At 38.9% G+C, this 21,229-nt stretch overlaps 1 long non-coding RNA gene across 1 annotated transcript in view; it reads right to left on the bottom strand.

The window, feature by feature from the left end:
• Window positions 1–21,229, bottom strand: part of LOC106958780 (uncharacterized) — a 44,377-nt gene that overhangs the window by 7,475 nt on the left and 15,673 nt on the right. The window contains exon 2 of the long non-coding RNA XR_001427216.1: window positions 19,694–19,763. This is a non-coding gene — a long non-coding RNA (uncharacterized LOC106958780). The remainder of the gene's footprint in view (window positions 1–19,693; window positions 19,764–21,229) is intronic.

Genomic DNA, 21,229 nt, shown 5'->3' with positions numbered 1-21,229 from the left:
TGAATTAACACACCTAAACACTGGAACAAACCCAGCCCGGCACTGAGAGGTGACTGACACCCATGTTCGCCTGTCAAACAGCGGCAGCTTTGGTCTAACAATTGGGACCAGCAAAGGCTCTGTCCCGAGCGGCTGTAAATAGCTGCCAAGTATCTAAGCTGAGGAGAGTTCACCCAACAGCTCCTGAGAGACTAAAAGAGGGGCTGCCAGCCTCTAAACAGACAAACAGGAGCATTACCGATGCAGACAGCCACCAGGAAGGAGGCTGGGACGTGGGAGAACAAGGAGCCAGCGAGGGACACGTCACTTTGCTGCTTTTCCACCCACACGCATGCAACAGCGGATCAGTCAGACGGGATTGCACCTGACGCTTGACAAGCCGCCAACATGGCAGACAGGCACGGAGAGATGAGAGCGTGCGCCGGTGAAAGTGAGACCCGAGGAGGAAGAGAGGGAGGGTGCAGATGTTGGAGTGCGGTGAATGACAGACGACGCAATGATAGGAAGAGACGGGTGTAATGGGCTGTGAAGTGGAAGACCTCAGGAGACAGTGAGAGAGACCATCGGCCTGTCAGCACGGAACAGCCTCTCGTCTTCCTCTCTCTCTCTCTGTCTGCTCTGACAGCTTCTCGTTACCGTGCAAACACACACAGAGAGAAAGAGGTGCAAACGTGCTATTCCGGCGAAGAAGATACATTAACAGTTGAAGCCCCATTTGTCACCATAACTAGATGACACTTGTTGGAAAACGACTGTCAGTCACAAAATGGCAACAAGTGAACAGTAGTAGACTAGGGGGAGCGAGAGAAATGTGCATAAGGCCTTGTCTCGTCCTGATGCACATTTAAGTCCGTCCTTATTTTTGGCATCCCGACACTCTCACATGCACATAAACACATCCAAGCATCTGGATTGCATCACTGATACAGATATTTACATCCCATTATACCTTCGGTTAACTTTATCTTCAATAAATGTTAATTTTATGCAACTTCACCCATGCATCGGTCTTCTGTTTCTGTTATGGATTCTCTCACTTCGGCCCCACCAAGAATTTTTTTTTTCCACCAGCCGCCACTGATTCAGTCTTTCTATTAGTAATATGTTTGGTGGCAGGTGTTTGATGCAGCATTAAAAGGTTTAAAGGGCAAAGGAGTAATAAGACGGGAGAAATTCCAGCTAAGTTTGTTCAGTACCAAAGACGTATTATTTTTTTTTTTTTACTGCAATCTTCCTATAAGTCAACTATTAAACATTGATGTACAAAACCTTGAAAAAAAATATTTTTAACTCTCTACGTCATTTTTGGTTTACCTCATATAAGATCGCCTTCTTCCTTGTAACCTACTAAAGTGGCCTAAAGTGACATAGATCAGGGCTTTTTGGAACCCTATCAGGTTTTCTTTAAAAGTTGGCTGCGTTTCACTTACTGACACATTCGTATATCAGACCTTGCTAGCAATTACTTTAACTAAATTTCTGTTTAAAGACTTAAAGAAATATGATGTGAATAATGATCAAGTATTTCACTCGACTGGGAGAAAAAGCCAGGCCTTTTGATGAGATGTCAGAGTGAATACAGCCTAGAGTGACACAATAGCTAGCTTGATCAGATTGAAATGTGTTCAGATTCAGTCATTTAAAATGATTTTTCTTTTATACTTGCAAAATTAAATAATCTGATCATGAAGTGGAGCTTACATACACTAGGCTACATTCAGAGTAGAAGCACTGACATGCGGAGTTGTAAAATGTTCCTAAAAAAAAAAAAACACACACACAGAAGAAGAAGTTGTTCTTCTGTTTGTGTTGAACATAAAAACAAGAGCAGCAGTGTTTGTTCTGCGTTTCCTGAGCGGCAGAACTGAACCCAGCGGGAAATAAGAGTTGAGACGTTACGGCATTCACAAATTAAGCTACCGGCTCAGCAGTCTGCCGTTAGTCTTCCTGCGTTGGAGGATGAGAGATCAACAGTTTTTCTTCCCCATCAATATACAGAATGAAGTGCCTGGTTTTCCAATTTCTTCTGATTGAATTCGAGCTGAATTCAATCAGAATATTGGGGGGTTCATATAACGCATTTTTAGTCTGATTGGCCAGTTATTCTGATTGCTTTTGTCCATATAAACGTCTGAATTCACCAGCAGCTAGGCAAAACAATGCCCTCACCATTCCTTCCTTTCTTACAAGACAGACAAAATTGGACTGGTTGAAAATATTTTCTGATGAAAAACACAGTATATGTCATGCTATGGGATCTAAAGAAGCATCACCCGAACCTCTTAAGGTTTTAAATTCAGGTAGCCGGTCTGTATTCAGGATACCCAAGCAGACAGTCTGAGAAGTTACCCTCACCATGCAGTATCACATAGAATAGTATTATTGAAATATATTTGTTAATGTGTAACTTCTAATTTATTGCAACATACTAGAAGTTAGACTGCAATACATTAAGAAATATATTTCAAAAATGCTATTTTATGTGATACCGCATGGTAAAAATGCGAACATGTGAGGCTTGTAAAGTGCTTATTGTTGTGCCAGACCTCCAGATATAACTGGGATAAACAGCACAGCCTAAACTGCCTCAGTTCAATCCTTCACCCGTCTGTGGCTTCAGCTGATCCAGCTGTTTTCGTTGCCCCATTACCCTTGCCTATCTCCTGTTTGGTCTCATCTTGCACTCGCTGCATGTGATAAAAAACAGCAACACAGTCGGGGGAACCAAGCTGCTTCTTAATTTTCCCTGACAAACACCTTTAAACACGCAGGCCCAAATCCACACTCTAATTGAAAGCACATTCCTATTCCAAACAAATTAAGCACAATTAAGGCCCCTGAGTTATGAGTATCTATCACTGTGAGATGTTTTCGTAAAAATCACTGTGCTCTAGATCAAAGTCTCTCGACCCCTCGGCTTAATTGCCTCATTAAGAGCTCCCTTCTTTGTGCCACGAGCTTCATAAATACAGGGTCTGCTCGTTTCATTTGGGAATTACACTAAAAGACGCCCCTTAAACTAATCGCTTCCACGTTTTCAATAAAAGTTCAGCTGTTTTTAGGTAGGGAGCAAAATGAAATTTTCTTCCATTTATAGGGCATAATTTGCTGGGCCTTTCTGACCCAGAGTGGGATATATCATTTTCACTGCGTCCGTGACGAGGCACAAACTTGTAGTTAGTTAAAGCTTCCGCAACGCTCCAAAGCAGGGCTAACTTAAATAAAACACAAGCGCTTAGAACACATTAGCTTGGCCTATTAGGTGTGGCGTTTGACACATCATAACAGGTGACAGGATGAAAGGTGTCACCACCAGGAACCAGAAAATCACATGACAGGAAGATGATTGTGTGCAGCTGAAACAGAAAAGCAACCCCCGCATCCCTCCTCCTCCTCCTTTCCTCATTGTCGCAAAATACCATCTGAGCATGGCTGGCTTTTAATTTAATCTTATAAATGAGGTGCTCACTCCTAGACAACATGCTGTTCCAATTTCGAATGGTTGCTTTATTAGGGGGACAGCGACACAGAGGAGGGAAAGCTGAAGAGTGGGAGATGGAGAAGAGGAGGGGGCGACATAGAGAAAAAAAAATGCGAGAGAGGCCAGGGGAAAGACGGTGGTATGGAACATTTGTTAGTAATCCAATTCCACATACCATATGGCTTCATTACCATTATGCGGGAGAGAAGACTTCAGTCAGTCTGAAAATAAAGGCCTACTTAGCCCCATCCAAACTGACCCCAAATGAGACATGTTTGTCTCCGTGTGACAGTGTTAGTGTTATTGCCCTGCTTTTGAATTCTTTGCGGTCGGCTCAGATGGAGCATGCAGCTGTGCGCGGTTTCGCCATGCGTGTCCGTGCGCACTCGTGCACGTGGCCGTCTGTGTCTGGGTGTGCATGAGATAGGGATCGGGCGGTTTCCCAGTGACTGATTATCACGGAAGAGAGTCCTTAGTCATTACTGTGCGGAGAGGCAAAGGGAAGAGAGAAGGCCCATAAGCCAGCTCTATTCAGATGTGAAGATGACTGATAATGCAGGAGCAGCAGGACCCCTCGCTGGGTTCATTGGCCCCTAAGTGCTCCTTTGCTGAATGTGTCCCTTATCTTGCCCTGACAGCCGTAATAGAATATGCATAGCTCTATTAGCATACAAGGTAATGGCACCCTTGAGGGAGGGCACTGACATAAAACTTTAAGTAGAAATCAAAACATTGGTAAAGGCAGAAGCAGAATAAAAAGGGGTTATTGTCACCCTGCGCAAACACGCCCCGAGGCCTCGGCTGTGACTGCGTGCAAGGTATGCTGCCGTCACGCTTCCATGCACATCTGTCTGCACTCACGGATACGCAGAAAATTTAATAATCTCCGTACGGCAGAACATACAAATATGTATCATTTTATCATTTACAAAGAACAAGTTACATATTATGCTCGCATGCTGCACGGAGGTATGCGCGGACACACTGCTGAATTGCCTTCCTCGGGGCATCCGAGGAAATGAAATGAAGCTTGGAGCCAAAACAAATTTCACTGTACCATCGCAACCGAGTGTCCACACACAAGAGGACATTAAGGAGAAAAGCGGCATTTCATAGTCATCAATAATGTTTCTAGTTAAGGTTTCTGAAAGCATCACATTGAAAGATCTTTAATAAGGTAGTAAAAAAAAATTTAAGGTTTTGTTGAATTAAAAAAAGAGTCATATGAGATTTTAGAAAAGAGTACTCATTAATAGTTTTAATCTTGTTAAAAATGTGTACAAAAGGATTCAAATAAATTGTTGTTATGCAGACAAGAAGACTGTTTACAGCAGCACGTCTACAGGGGCATCAGGATTTTCTTCTTGATCTAACATTTTAGCACGTCCAAGCTGGTAAAATAAACTCAAGACTTTATATGGCCTTGTTTGTCACAGTTATGGCTGTGCCAGTACAATTTACCGATACTGCAGCTTTGAGTATTTGACGATACCGATGTTGACCCAATGCGATATCAGCACAAATTATACTTGTATTACTTTTTTTGCATTATGAGAAAAAGCTTGATCAAGTAATATTATGCAGAGAACAATAGTCAACAACAACAGGTATGAGATTAACTGACCCATTCAGTTTTACCAATGGGTCAGCATGCAGGATACAAAGTGCTGCTGGACAGAAATGCTGCAGTGAAGTTCTGGAGCGAAGTGCTTCTATCTCTGTGCTTTTATTGGATATTTTAGATGCAGGGTGATATAATCTGATACTTGTTGCTTGGCTGATATCGGACTGTCACGGTTCCAGTTGTTTAAAACATTTTAATTATTTTTATGCCTGTACTTATGACCATGTTGTGTTGAGAAGCTATTTTCTCACATGTCTGGCTTACTTGAACAGCAATTTCTCTTGTCTTTCCAATCCTAAAGAGAAATAAGTCTGCGTGCAGGGAATCACAATGACATGGATTATAAATTAAAAGTGCGCGGTTAAAAAACTTGATCGGAGGGAAAATGAAAAAAATATCACTTTTCCAAGACATGCATCTCACCGGTGATTTTGTTCTTTTGCAAAATGTGCGCCTAAACTTTTGAATCATCTACCCTTTCATGAATGGATTGCTGAGATTGATAAGACGTTTAAAATCTTTGCTCAAGTCCCATTTTTATCCTTTGGCTTTTGATTCTAGCAGAGTTTCAGATTCTTCCTTAGTGCTAGTTTATGGTGTGCATTTGCAATTTTTAACCTTTTCAAATGTTTATTTGTTCTCTTGTTCTTATTGTTGTTTATCTTATTTCACCTTATTGAGTTGGAAGGCACTGCCCAACATGTACCTCTAGCTATGAATTTTTCAACATGTCAAATTGAAATGTGCAATGTTGCATCAATCTCAATTAAATCATTTTGGTTGACAGCTCACAAAAATTCCTTGCAAGACATTGGATAAAGTCATGACTTATCTCTGTTATGTTAACTTCACCTTCTGTGGTTTGAATTTTTTTTTTCTAAAATTTAGCAGTTAGCTTCTAATAGCTTTGCTAACAAGGAATACATTAGAATAATGTAAGAAATCAGAACAAAATCTTAAACTCTCTGCTAATGTAATAAAATCAACTTTAATCAAAGAGTAGCCACCACAGAAAATATAAAATGTCCTGTTAATGTAATTAAATAAGAAAGGTGAAAACAGTGAGGACCTGAAAAGGTGGCAGGCTGCTAGCTGCAGGACAATCCTTGGCTGCAGCTAGAAGATTTTAAGACAAAGCAGGACAGACAAAACCACAAAGAACAATTTGCAGTCTGCAGTGCGAACATTTAACATAAGAAAGCAATTTACCGGTCCACACATGTCATCGTCAAGAGCAGAAAGAAGAAGAAGAAAAAAAAAAAAAAGAACACAGAGAGAGTCCGAGTCCAGTGAGAAGCTTAATTCAGTCTGGTGGGACAAACCAGGCTAGAGAGAGCTTTTCTAAATTATTAACTTTTATTATATATATTAACCTCTAGGAAGAGGCCAAGGAAGTGGTGTCAGTGCAGGTTAAGAATTAACACCACCAAGGTGAACAGTTAAATAAGTATAATTCTCACATTCGGCACAATCTCTTCCATTTCTCTTCCCTTTCCTCCACTCTGGTAAGCATGGAAAACAAAATCAACAGTAATAACGTAATAATATGCCTAATTGCATCCTCACTTGCAATTATGGTGATTATAAAGTCCTCTTTGATATGCAGTTCTGCTCTACTATCGATATGAGCCATATGGGAACACGGGACAATTATGCTAATCATTCCACATGCAAGCATGTAAGTGAAATAAAGTTCACCACCCCGAGTCGGAAAGGCCAGTGAAGAATGGGCCATATGTTGAAACTAGGACCATTAGAAAATAAAAATTAGGCTAAGGCCGGTCGTCAGTGTAGGTCTTTGATGGAGGAAATATCCCAGCGAGTCACCACTTACTGGCTGTTTTATGTTAATTGCCATGAAAAATGTAGGTTAGATATCACTAAAAAATGTATATGTTGACGGTTTCCAAAATACTTTACATTATAAAGTCTCATAATTAGACTTGGCCCAACTTTTATGGCCCATTTTGGCCCCTAGTAATGGCTTGGCGCTTGGACCCAAACAGACCTATAAAGCACAGCCTTGCATTGTACACAGGGCATTATTAAAAAGAGGCAGACACAATTAGAAGCCATCAAATCTATCTCAAACTGGGCAGCATAATTTCTTTGCTTAGGGTCTGGTAAAACAAAGACCTGCCTTCTCTAATGTGCACTTTATTTAATATGCTGATTACATGGGTGGCCAGTTTAATGATCATTCTCTGGGCTACATCTGTTAAGAGGCAAAACCGTGAGTCTAGGCTAACACAAATCCACCAAACAAACAAGGCACAACACCTTCATAACGTCAAAAACACCCGCCTCCATCGGAACCTCACACCATAGGTACAGCTAGTGAGGAATGATTAAAAGTGACTTCTTCACCGCTCAGGGTTTCGGCATTTATTGCAGCCTGTGAGTCCTACCTGAAAGCCTGTGCCTCTAGTTGGTCATTTCATTTAAGGAGGAATGTGTGTGAAATGCACACTGTTAGTTTTCCTCTTCCCCTGCGTTGTTGGTTTGGCTGAGTGACGAGAGAAACTGATTCCTGGCATCAAACCCTCACTCTGTATTTTATGGTGGCTAAACAGTTTCTCTTTCACTCCGTCACACTTGCCGCATTTCGAGGATATAAACCCCAAACACTTATTTACCAGTCCAACAATCAATTTTTTTTTTCTAGCTATTATTCTGGGAAGGTTGTATAAGGCCATTGTCCAAGTCACTCCAAAAGTCTTCTTTCTTAAAAGCCACTGCAGTTTTTCTTGAGGGCTTGGTGCTGATAACCAGAAAGATGTGTTGATTAGAGCCATAACTGCAACAAGAGTGTGGACTTGACGCAGTGAGCACAGGCTGCGTACTGCAGCACATGCTGTGTGTGCGTCAGCCTGTGTGACTGTGAGCTTCTCTCAGCTGCAACTTTTCTTCTTAGTCCATGGAAGGAAAGAAAACTCATTCAACCAACAAATAAAAAGTAAAATAAAACAAAAATGTATTGTATAGAGATAATAGAGCTAGAAATGGCTACAAAACAGAGTGAAACTGATTTGCCGTACAGGGTTTATAGCTATTGCTAATTTTCAACTCGTATCCTTAATTTGCACAATGATTGTACACAAGTAGTGCACAACACAGAAAGTCAGCACAGGACTACTAACTATAGATATGTACTCAATGTAAAAATGTGCATTTGTAACATAGATCAAAATAAAGAGGTGGTAGGAAAGCTGGCTGTAAAAATCCATTAATCAACTGTGCCACAAGGTGCCATAGATAAGTTTGCATTTTGGCGTGACTCTTATAAACTACAGATAAACACCTCGGAAACTGTTGAATTATTTCTGGATCCTAAGTTAATCAGTGACCTATAGCCATACATGGTTAATATTTAAGATGGCGATTTTAGTTGGCGCACACATGTGACAAGTGTAGCCACAAAGGTTCACCAGCGTCTCTATTTTCTTAGACAACTTTGATTGTGTGGCGTCTCCAAAATGATTATGTTGATCTTTTGTAGAGCAACTGTCGAGTCTAATCAGAGATATGGCATTACTGGATGGTTTTGAAATCTTACTGTTAAATTAAAAACCCAAAGTCTGGTGAAGATGGCAAATAAGATCATTAACACTCTGGGTCTATCCTCCCCACAACACCTGTTTGAACAGGTTACCATCATGCAAGCTCAGAACATCTTGTCTGACAGGTCACATGTGCTCGTATCAGAATATGCTCTCATGAATTCAGGAAGAAGGTACATGGTTCCTTTGTGTCAATATAACCGTCTGAAACATTCGTTTGTACCACTCTCCATTAGCCTGATAACGGGCCGACTAGCGGGGCCTGGACAAACTAATGGGAGGCCCAGATGGTGATCAAGAGTAGCATGTAGAGGATGCAATGGAAATTGTTATACTGCCGATCTGACATTTGTATTTTTACGTATTTTCTGTTTTTATGTATTTATTAATGGCTATTGTCCTTTGTGGATGTTCTGTTCTTATTGTTGTACTGCAGTTTTTGCCCCTGCTTTCTAGACAAATTTATCCTATGGGAGACTAATAAATTATGTTATCTTATCTACGCAGCATAATTTCATACAAGTATAAATGTGTCTCCATATTAAATGTATTAAGTATCACCTGTTTGACCAGCAAAGAAAGCTTCGGTCTCTATATTTGTGCAAAACTCTTTAAGTTAACTTTCTGTCATTTAACTCAAACACTCTGACAATGACAAGTAGAGCTTAATTAAGTGAAAGCTACATTATTTTCTCATGTGCAACTTGAACATATCTTTGGGTCAATGTGTTCTTGCTATCTGGAACAGCAAGATTTACCAGTGTAGCTCAGTGAAAAGGAAAAGATTTTTCCACTTTCGTAGAGCATCAATTGGCAAAAAGGCAATGTCATCATGTTACTGAGTCAGTTCCAGAGCCATTCAGGTTTTCATTGTAAGTGACCATGGTAACAACAGACCCAGGTAAGATGTCAACCCACTTATTGATACTTAATAAATATAGATTTAATTAAGAGCAAGTGAAGTTAAAATTGAAGAAATGTGATGTATCCTAAAAACTCTGAAAATGGTCTGGATTAAAAATCGTAGCAAAAATAGCAACTTTCCAAATATAAAAGTCAAGACACTTTTAGAAGTTAAGAATTAATGTTCCATGACAATATACTGTTTTTTTTCTTCATCACAATAGTCCAATATCTGAAGGAGGTTCCACTAAATCAAAGATAAAGTTCCTGTAACCATTAGATTGGACTGAATACGCAAACAGAGAAGGACCTATTTTGATTACTTATTACTTAATCTTTAATGTATTCAATCAGTTTTCTGGCTGCTTCCCCCTCACTCTTCTTCTCCACTCTCCGTAAATAAATGGAAAAATATTCAGTGCCCAGGGCCACTGCTGAACTTCTCACTCTCTGCATCCAATTTGAAGCGGAGTTGCTGTGATGTCACCGGATCGTCCAAACACAGAGAAAAAGAAAAAGGGGAAGAAAGGGGAAGAAAGCAACCAGAGAGCGAGAAGCTGACAACCTTCAGACCTTCCAGGTCATGCTTCTTAACCCCACCAGTGAAAAGAAAAAAATCCAATAGCACTTTATGAATGTTTGAGTTAGAGGTCATTAATGCAAAAGAGCATCTGTTTCCAAAAGAATACAAATGAGGTGCTGTCCTGCTCTGCACCTTTCCCAGCTTAACTGCAATATGCCCCTGGGCACAACATCCTGAGTGTTGAGTGGGAAAGTGGGCCCTGAGATGTGGATTGCACAAAACATTGTCCAACCATCTCTTTGGGTTTTCTGGTTGCATATTTATAGACACTAGTCAGGTCAAACATCTGGCCTTCCGCTATTGAACCATAGAGCAGCAAGAACATACGATCAGACGTCTAAGTGATTCTTAAACTGAGGTACAGGTCCATGCTTGAGTATTTGCTCATTTGTCTGTAAACGGATAAATGTTTACAGACAATGTAGACAAAGATGTGTTAAAAGTTTGAAAATTTCACTCTCATTTGTGGCCGCTCAGTTACTGGTGGCAGTCTATCATAAAACAGATGTGTAGTCTACTTCAGAGTGGATGTAGCCTCTTGCGATATAGTCACCGCTGGGTGTGCAATAGTCTATATTCTGGCACCAATACCACAACGCAGAAAAGTACCTCATGCCCATTGTTAATTGTGGTGGAGTGTCCGCGTGGCTATGGGTGTGTTTGTCCTGTTGCTGATGGGTAGCATCAATTCTTTGGAACACAAGGAAATTTTAAACTAAAACTCAGGTGAATCATAAGGTCTTTCAATTGAAAAACTGTCCAAACCAACATAGGAATGGTTCACAAGATAAACCTTCTGTCATGACCATCTCAGTTCCCAGACCTAAACCCAGTAGACAATATGAGGGCTAAGCTTGGGAGGAAATACACAGAGGGGCAACCAGGAAGATCCGTCCAGATTTTGCAAAGAGGAATAATAAAAAAATGCATCTTTGCACGGTCCAATTATTTAGAAAGTGAAAGAAAAAGTACCAAAGAGAAAACATAAAATTGCAATAAACTTGCAATTATAAGACAAAATTGACAGCTTACATTTTCCTGATTCTTTTTAATGTTGTCCATAATAACATCTCTGCCATTCTGAGATTCACCATTTTGGCCAACATATACTAATATAAAAAAAAAATTAGCATCAAAGAAAGAGAATGATTAGCCAACAGGCCTGATATATCATTCGAATTCAAAATTTGCATGCGTAGCACTTGAAATACCATTATGACTAAATATTTCATCCAGGCAGTGCTTTGGAAATGCAAAATTGAACACACTTGTATAATGACTGCAAAAGAAGGTAGTAAAATATTAAATTCAGAAGTACCAACAAATTTGCAACAAATTTTTAAGCGGGATTATTTTCAAACTACTAAACAAATGCATGTTCATGAATAAAGGATTAAGTTTTTAGCTTTCAATGCAAGATTATGTTACTGCAATAAAATCAAAAAAATTTTTGCACAATTTTTTTCCCAGGAGCACCAATTAATGTGGCCAACAGTGTATTTTATGCGTTTAAAGACTAACAGAACATTTGCATACGTGTCAAGGTCAAGTGGAATCTTCTTAAATGTTAAAATCTTCACAAAGTTTTCGGTGAAACAAGTGTCCTGATTTAGCCTGCAAATTTCATGTGTGATTAAGCATCAGGCCTACATTTCCAAATCAAATAGTTTCACAAGGATAACTCGATATCTAACAGCCCCTGAAACTCTAAGAGCTGCACGCTTCATCTGCTAGAAATAAATCCAATACAACACCAAGACCCGCTGCATTAGAGGAAAGAGTGTGCGCATTTTCTACATGAATATCTTCTGCACAAAAAGTAAGTAGAAGGGCTGGTCGGTTTAAATAAAGCAACAGTGCTGCTCGCCCTCCTATTTACCTGTGTTGGAGCATGTGACCACACGAGAGAAAGAAAAGGCCGCGGGGAGGCAGGGCATTGAATAGTGTTGTCGCAGCAGCCATGATGATGATGGAGCGTCTACAAATATGACTCCAAACAGGGTCATTTTGATGTACCGGCAGTAGGCAAAGGCTCGCCCGTTAACTCCTGACCTTTTCAGAATGACCTGTGGGGGGTAGGGGGTCTATCTGCCAGGGGAGGATGGAGAAAAAGGGAGAAACAGAGAGTGGGGCTGTGCAGTGTCACGCCCATTATGACCCGCTAAAAACTTGGACTGCTCTTTGGCGAGGAGCCATCCATCATCGGGGCCTCTCTAATCAGCATGTTTGTCACTGTAACTAAACAGTGGGCTGAGCCACATCGGCTCGCTATTGGCCCTGACAGGGAGAAATAAATCTGCTGCCGGCCAATGGGCTGCAGGCAGCCGAGCGTGACAGGAAAGGTGACAGACTCTTGAGGTCTCAACTAGTGTGAGATTAAGGGGAACTAGTCCAGACTCTGGGGTGGAGGAAACATTTGAACAGTTTTACTGGTCTTTAGCCAGGGGCTGACGTTGGGGCTGCGGCGGTGTGGGTGTTGAAAGTGAGAATGCCTTTGTCTTCGCTCTCGCTAAAGACAGGTCCATTTGTTCAGTTAGGAGGAACTCGAGTTCCCTTTGTACAACGCTAACAAATAGGTGCTCTGCTTGCTTTTCCCCATGACATCTCACACAGGAAAAGTCTTTCCTTTCGTAGTCGTACTGGATTTATTCTGACACATTCTTAGGGGAAGATGTCTTCTCTAACTACAGATTCTTTTTATAGGTGGAAGTAAATTTGGACTTGGTTTCTTTTAAAAACTACATATTTCAGATAAATGCCAGGAAGCTTTGCCAATAATGAAAAAAAAAAACAATCTGCAAACAAAATTCTCCCTGAAACAAGTCATGTTTAAGTGAAATGTTGGTCTCCGCATTAACAACCCCGCATGTTGAGCCAACTTGCTGTTGTTTTGTTATGTTATGACTGGCCCCCTTGCTTACATCTCAGCAGGCGGGCTGTACACAGAAGCTGAAAAGCTGTGGTTACTTTACCACTTGGAGCAGGAATCCTTTTTCCACAACAGCTAGTGGCTTGCAAACGGGGAAAAACAAAGTTTTCTTGACGCAATGACGTTTGCTACCAGAGGCTTGGAGGAAAAACAAAACAACAAAAATAAAAACCTTCTGGGAAACCTCAGGAAATCACAACCGGCACTATTATTTTTAAGGTTTTATGTCTGACATGGTATCACTGTAATCCTTGCTTTCTGTGCTGGTCTTCAGCAGATTAGGCTAGTGTCTAAGCTAACTGTATTGTATGGATCTCAGATTCAAACACATATCTTTTGTTTCTAAAGTTTGAGAAGACAGTTCAAGACATGGTTTTGGATATGAGCAGAATGACTCTATGCCCAGGGCACTATGGCCCAGGGTTGCCATTTGCATCCAAATTAAGACAGCTGCTATCGGTTACTTTATTAACTACTTCTTTGCGTCTTCAGTCTTAAATCCAACTTAAGATTCACCAAACCTTTCCAATGTCTTAGTTTTTCACTTTTGGTAAGAGACGAGCATGGGAAATATCTCTCAAGTAGAGCATGACTAGAAAAAAAAAAAAACAGCTCTTTTTTTAAGGGCAATATTTATAGTAAGTACAGTAAAACATTATTATGGAAAGTATGGTGGAGACCTCAAGGGATCAGGTTGCAGGAGGAGGACCTTGCCCAGGATGGTGTTCATAGAAAAAAAAAATTGCTACTGGTTCAAGGTTAAAACAAAAGTACAACTTGACTTTGGGATTTAAGAGCTGCTGATGCTGCAAGGTTTGCATTTAATAATTACAGTTTGAAGTCTGAAAAGGTGACACTAAAACTGATAAAGACTGAGCATGTTTCCATGAGTTAGGAATTAACGTTTTAAGTTAAAATAATATTTTGGTTCTGTGCTTCTATGTGAAAACTGGTAATCACTATTTGAAATTTGGAGTTCATAAAAAGGCATTGCAGATCTCTTAAAAGTGTTTTTTCTTCTTCTTGCAAAGCAATATCCAGTTACTTTCAGTAGGTGTTTCTATCTGGTAAATTAAGTGTGAGTTGTTGTCAACTATGTAGATGCATGCAATATTTCGCTCATCATGCTGAAATGCCAAAAAATTTGTTTGGTTAAAACAACTGTTTTTTTCCCCAATCTTGTATACAGCAATATAATTTTTAAAGTTCAATTCAATTATATATTTTGTTTTAAGGAGATTATTGGAGTGCACTGAAGTTTACCGCTAATTTTCCTTTATAAGTGTTCAGAATGACAGAATTGTTTCATTAATTATTTGTAAGCACTGTGATAATACCGTTGTGATTAGTAGCATTAGCTACTAATGATGCTTAAGTTGCTGCTTCCCGTTTTCGATCTACGCAAAACTAAAGAGTGGTTCATTTTTTCAGCAGGTCTGGCCTGAATTTGATCATCTCCAGTTCAAACTCTAAAACAGAATGATGAAACCCTAATGACAGATCCTTGATTTTTTTTTTAAATAAAAACACAGAAATTGGGATACTTTGTTTGCCCACTAAATATTTTATGAAAGTCTTGACTTGAAAACCCAGCATTGTGTATTATTGCCTTAGCTGGATGTATTTTTACACCCCTGCCATTTACAAAACATATTGCTCACATAATCAATGCTCTTAGGCAATGCTCCTGTCCAACATCCTCCACTTAGGTACACAGGCACAGATTCTTAGGCTAAATGAATATCTTCAGTTTCATTGTGTAAGTGGACACATCAAATAGGAAACATGTTCATTCTTAACAACACTGGTAGTAACCTTGGGTCACATTTCAAGCTCTCCGGATTATAGTAGTGGTGGCGTCTGGGTGCGGAAAAGGGGGAGCACATGCATATACTCATTTCTGCCAAGTAAAATGACACTATATCAAATCAAGCATTTCCATATGTGGACTGGCCCTTAGTGCAGCTATGTAGGGAGCATGGCAATGCACCAAGAGATGGGCTGTGCTCTCCTGTTCAGTAGCATTTTATGATCTTTGGAGCCTCCTACTGAGAGGAGAAAGAACTTGTCTCCCGCTGGATATGCTACTGTGATATGTGATATGATAGTTGATATGATGATATGATGTGATATGATAGTTGATATGATGAACAAACAAACAAAAACAAAAAAGCTGCAACTGTCCTCAATGTTGACATATATGTTAATCAGTTCAGTGTCTTGCAAAAGTATTCGAGGTTTATTTTTAATTTTCTCAAATTAAAACCACAAACGTTTCAATGATTTATTGAGATGTGCATGATAGACCAACACAATGTAAGGTCAAATTGTCAAGCAAACAGAAAAAAATATAAATACTTTCAACATTTTTTTTTTTACAAATAAACATCTAAAACATATTTTGCTTTTTGATGCAGTTAAAACTGCCAACTTTGAATGTGCCAATTCTTTATTGCATAATGGCTTTAGCTCTGTGAGACTGGATGGAGATGGATATTTACGTTTGGACATAGACTTTCCCCATTATAAAATACATTATGATTTCATTTAAGTAATTCTACTGGTAATCTGACTGCAAGTTGATTGTTGTTTTCCTCCTGGACAATAAGTAATAATAGTATTTCCCTTTCCACCAGAGCAGACTTAAAAACGTACAAGACTAGAAGCCAACCAGTTTTTTTCTGTACATGCTAGGCTACATAATGGTGGAGCAATTTCTCTACACTTACTAATGTTTAGACATGTACCTTCTCCATGACGCAATATTTGATTGCATCTTACTAATCATACTAACTTACAAAGTATATGAACATTAATCGTCTTACCTTGTATAAAATGTTCACTATTACACCGAGGACTGCCAGTCATTATGATTGACGGCTGCTAACCATCGCCGCCGTGACTTTCCTCATTAAAAGTTCTGCAATAAAATGAAAAGTCTGGTTTGCATCCTTGTCAGTTTGTGCAGCCAACCACACAGCATCCTATGACAAATTTTAAGGTGAAATCAACGACATAAAAGCGATATGAGGTTACAAGCTATCTGTTTTTTGACTAGCTTTACCGGAGCACAGGTTGGTTTGGCGTTTGTCATGGCAGAGTGGGCCGCATTCTGAAGAGCGTGACATCACTAGGAAAACAGCAAATACATGATGTTTAGTATGTTGGCCAGAAAGTTCAGTTTTTGTCCGATCAAAACTCATCGGTTGCACTAGTTTTGAAAAATAAGAACATGAGGCAAAGTACAAATGCACAGCACACTTTTTTAGATAAAAAAAGTGTACCAATTGATACATAAAGTACAAATAAGTTTGTTGTTTTAATATGACAAAACTTGAAAAGGTACGAAGGGTGTAAATATTTTTGCGTGGCTCTACGTGTAACATTATCATGCAAATGCAACTGTTAAAAAAAAATCTATTTTGTCTACATCATCAGTTCTTTAAAGCGGCTTTAGTCATTGCTGAGCAGGCACTAAGACTAAGCTTGTGCAGACACAAAAATGCAGGGGGACATATGGATCATGAGTACGGGAGACAGCCTCACTTTCCAGAAGTTAATGACTTCTACTTCACCATTAGACGTGGGAACTCAGGCCATAAATCTCAAGACCTCTCTGGACTTGTCTGAAGGCCTTAGATAATTGAGCAGTGGTCTGCAGCGCTGGCCTTCCTAATGCAAGCTTGTGTACTATATCAGAAAGTCCCATTTTGTCAGCTGCTGCAGATTCATAGGAAAGGTCAACAAACCTTTTCATCAAAACACTAAACTACACTAAACAATCACGTGTGTGCCCCAAAATTTTCCAAGATGGCACTTTTTTTCTTTCCATGGTTAGTGGATCCCCTCCTCCTCTCAAAAGAAATTAAATTAGCCAGACTGCCACAGCGTGGGTCAATGGCTCAGGCAGTGGCCTTTTCCTGAAAGCTGCACTTCACCAAGCTTGTCTTTACATACATAAATTAGTCCAGGAGTGCTGGGTTAAAACATGTCAGGGTCTAAACGAAGATTGAGTGATGAGGTCGAACAGGGGAGACAAAGGACCACTAGGAAAGGAGCAACTCTTGTCCTTCACTGCTTCATCGCTGACCCCCACCTCTCCCTGCTTCTCTCATCAAAAATGGAGGAGGAGGGGACGTCAAGTTCTCTGGTACATGAGTTGGCACAAGTTATAGCTCAGGAAGTCCAGGAGACGTCTCTGCCTGCCCCTAGAGTGAAACCCAAAACCTGCGACACGGCCAATACATGTCATATTCTTGCCGTCGAAAACAGTTTATTTTCCAGGGAATTTCAGCTTGAAACTGGTCTTCAAAATTATCTGGATTTGTTTGGAAAAAAAATAAAAAATTAAAAATCAAGGTAGAGAGAGTTGGCCCAACTGCAAACAAAAGACCACTGTACTGTATATATTATATATCTTCAGTTGTTAAGTTTACGTCAAATATTTGACAATTTTGTTTAATATAAAATAAAAAAAACATACGATATAGGAAACATTCCTGTGCATGGTGCATGAACTTAAGTTCTGTAAATGTTTCCTACCTACACGTGAGCTTCATTTACAGCTAAATGCAGGAAACACACGTGAACATTTGCAACTGAATTAAATTGTAGCTCTTGCATTGTTATAACATCTGATTCTTCTCATTTTCAGTTTGTATACATGGTTAATACATGGTGAGCTGCTAAAAGAAATAAATAATATTTCACGTGAGCAGTTTGTCTTTGACAATATGTCAGTCAAAAAAAAAACTTCTGAGCTTTAGCTAGAGTAACTTAAATGATACAAATTATATAGCCATTTCAACAAGGACGTTTTTACTAAATTTTCAGTTATTTCTGGCTTTTCTGTTCATTTTAGTGTCAAATCTGATTGAAGTTTTCTTGTCAAAGACAATTTTTGATTTAGAAAATAGTTTTATCACAAATTAGTTATGTGCAGCTCTGCATAATTAGTAAATTAACTTTAGCATTCAGGTTAAAGATAGATAAGTTAAGTTGTTTCATTAACTCTATCTACTTTTACGTCCTCATCATATCTATTCTTGTTCTATAATGTTCTGCCAGTTCATCCTTAGCAAGAAATAGTTCTGAACTCTTAGTTCAAGTAGGTTTAAAATGAATCGATTCATGTTCATATGTGACCACCAAAACATTTTTCAATAAGTTTCTCAGCTTTTTTACCATGGCACATTTTTGCTCATTCATTATAATTTATCTGAAATAGCATTTATAAAACTATATACGTATGTTATGATGACATCCATGAATTGGGATATAGACCAAGTCCTTGCCTTGGTTTATCCTTTCCTGTTGTCTTTGCTTATATAAACTTTATTTTATATTAGCTTCTATTCAAACAGATGCTCTTATTCACATGTTGTAAAAGTTTCATTAGCAGAAGAAAATGCTTGAAAGGTTTCCATTTAGACCACGATTTTAACTGCTGGTACTTTTAACCCTCTCATTACCATCAAGTCAGCGGAGCGGAGATGGGTCTTCCAGCGATATTTTCTTATTCGTTGCTCTTTAAACATGCATTGCACAGTCGATAACCACAGTAAAATTGAACAACCACAAAATACAGAAAGTCAAAGTTGCTTTGATAAACGCACGCACTCATGCCATCTTTTGTTTTGATAGTGCCGCAGCTACAGAGTCAAGCTAAATTCATGTTGTACAATCTCTAACGGAGGTGTCCCACCAAGACGTTCCTCTAACAAAATCCTGACTCTGTTTAATAACATTGGCTGACAAAGTCTCCTGTCATGTAACTTAAATTTCTTTTGTTCTTTTAGTTGCTTAACCGCAGGTTCTGGTATTCCAGTATATTCCAGTATAATTTCTATTCAAGAAAAAGACAAAAGAAATGAAACTGTTAATAATTTATTTGAGTATATTACTGGTTATGTTGTCAGATATTTGAGGCTCTGGATCCCGTTTTCTCAAGCACTTAATAATTATAATGATTTGAATTCCAAAACTGGTGAGAGGACTATTTACGAGGAAGAAAATAAATATCTGGGATGAGATTTTGAAAGGCAAACACAGAAATCTCAAATTACATTATCAATTTTTCTTATATCTCTGGATAAGAATTCAGAGATTCATTTTAAATGTAGAAAATTTATAATCCAATAATTCAATTCATAAATAAACCACACTGCAATTAGTAAAGCAAAGTAAAAATTAAGGAATTAAAGACAATTAAAGTTGACCATAGTCACTATTAGGTGTAAAAAAATAAATAAAATTTAAAAAAAAAAGTCTGTGCCTTTAAAAGTTCTCGTTCCAGCATTAACACCAAGTTGGTGAGTCTTGGCGTAGAATGGGTGGGGGCAGGCAGGGTCTCTGCTCCTCTGTTTAAAAAACCCTGAGGTATTAGGGTGGACTAATCTTTAAAAGGTTAATTTATTCATAGAGATTTTGACAGAGATGTATGGCTCAACCAACATCTCAGGCACCTCTTCCCAGAGGGAGACGACTTGTGCAAAGAACAGAGGGGGAAAAGGGAGAGGAGGAAGGGGGGTGCAGGCAGGCAGAAAGATGGAGTGCAGAGGAAGAGAGACAGAGTGGTGGAGTCAACACACTATAAACACAAACACATAATTACCTCATAGTGGCTGACAATGACTCTGGCCTTTAACCCACTGGACTTGGTGCTCCTCAGTCTGTGTTCTTTACTAGGAAAAGAAAACACTAATTTATTTTAGATAATATAAAGTAGCTAAAAAAAAATCTTAGGACATTAAACACAAAACATTTTATACATACATTTTTCTCTTATTAATTGGTTTGAGTTCTTAATCTGCTGCTAATTCTAATAACGAGTAATTAAAAAAAACAAAACAAAACTGAGAGCATCATAAATCAGCCATGACCATGCAGCTGAACAACGGTGAAAGGAAAGATCCTCGCTCTAAATACGTGGGTCAGGAGCCCTCTAGCCTCGCAACAATGCAATTAAACAAGTTATCAACAATATTCAAATAAAACAGCCGTGAACTTAGGCAGGCTTTCTCACATTACTAATGATTAGCTGCTGTGCTTATGTGAACTGTGTAGCCAGAGGCGACAGAGTGAGGAGTTTTTGGTCTAAACCAGCTGCACAAATGCACAACCACAACAAGAGTTGTGGAGTGTATGAGAAGCAGCAGCTTGAGCTTCTTGTAATGATTAGACTGAAGGCAACCATTCTCTAAGTCTCCATAGCAATGCTCTATTTTTACTTTATTTTTCCTGCCAGGGAAAAAAATAAAAAATAAAAAATTGCGGACTTTTTTTAACAGGCCACTTTTTGACAAAAATGTCAAAAAGTGCTTCTAAATAAAATAAGTACAATAAATGCCATACAATTAAAATATAATAATGTACTGTCCATAAATATTGTAGAAATATATTAGTTTGCTTGATTATTTCGGTGCCACGACCTCCAAATCTCTACAGGAATGTTTCAACTTTTGGACACTCATGCTGTCACTATTTAATGAGAATCAAGGGGAAAAAAAGTCACTTTGTTTAAATGTGAACAGCAACTTCCTTGTAGCCTGTTGATGCAAAGGCTTTTTTGTAATTTCTGCCATTCTCTTGTTGATGAATGAAGCATTGTCCTGGAAGAAGTGTACACAGTACAAACCATGCTGGCTTGTATTTTTCTTTTTTCTCATTTTCCAACCGCTAAAAACAGAAAGTGTGGAGCTTAGAGCTCCTTTAATGTGTAACAAAGGTCTGGACCTGGTGGAAGAGGCTTTGTTTTGAATTATGTAAAATGGTGTTTTTTACAAGGCAAAACAATGTTATTATTACAATGTGTTAACAGAAGACTTGGAAATCAAAGCTTGCTTAATGATAGGGACCAGGAAAACATCTGCTTGTCTTGCTGTTGTTGCATCTAAACGATATGAAATATAATTTTGTTTACTCTTTTCCATAATCGCAATTTCTCTAACTTTTTTCGCCAGCTTTAGAATCTCTGTCACTACAAATATCAGTATGGTGTGCATACATCCATCTGAAATGTATCACTGGCATTTAGGAGTCTGAATGCATGGAACATGGGGTAAATTATTGAATCAAATGTTGCAAAAAAGCAATTACAATTCTGCACTGATGTTGGGAGGAGAGGTTAAAAGTTACATTGTGTAGATCT

This window comes from Poecilia latipinna, unplaced genomic scaffold (assembly GCF_001443285.1).
Source record: "Poecilia latipinna isolate Pla-1442-1.1 unplaced genomic scaffold, P_latipinna-1.0 Scaffold1015, whole genome shotgun sequence".
In the NCBI taxonomy this organism is placed as follows: domain Eukaryota; kingdom Metazoa; phylum Chordata; class Actinopteri; order Cyprinodontiformes; family Poeciliidae; genus Poecilia; species Poecilia latipinna.
The sequence above is the reverse complement of the archived record's forward strand: the minus strand, read 5'-3'. Positions and strand labels throughout refer to the sequence as shown.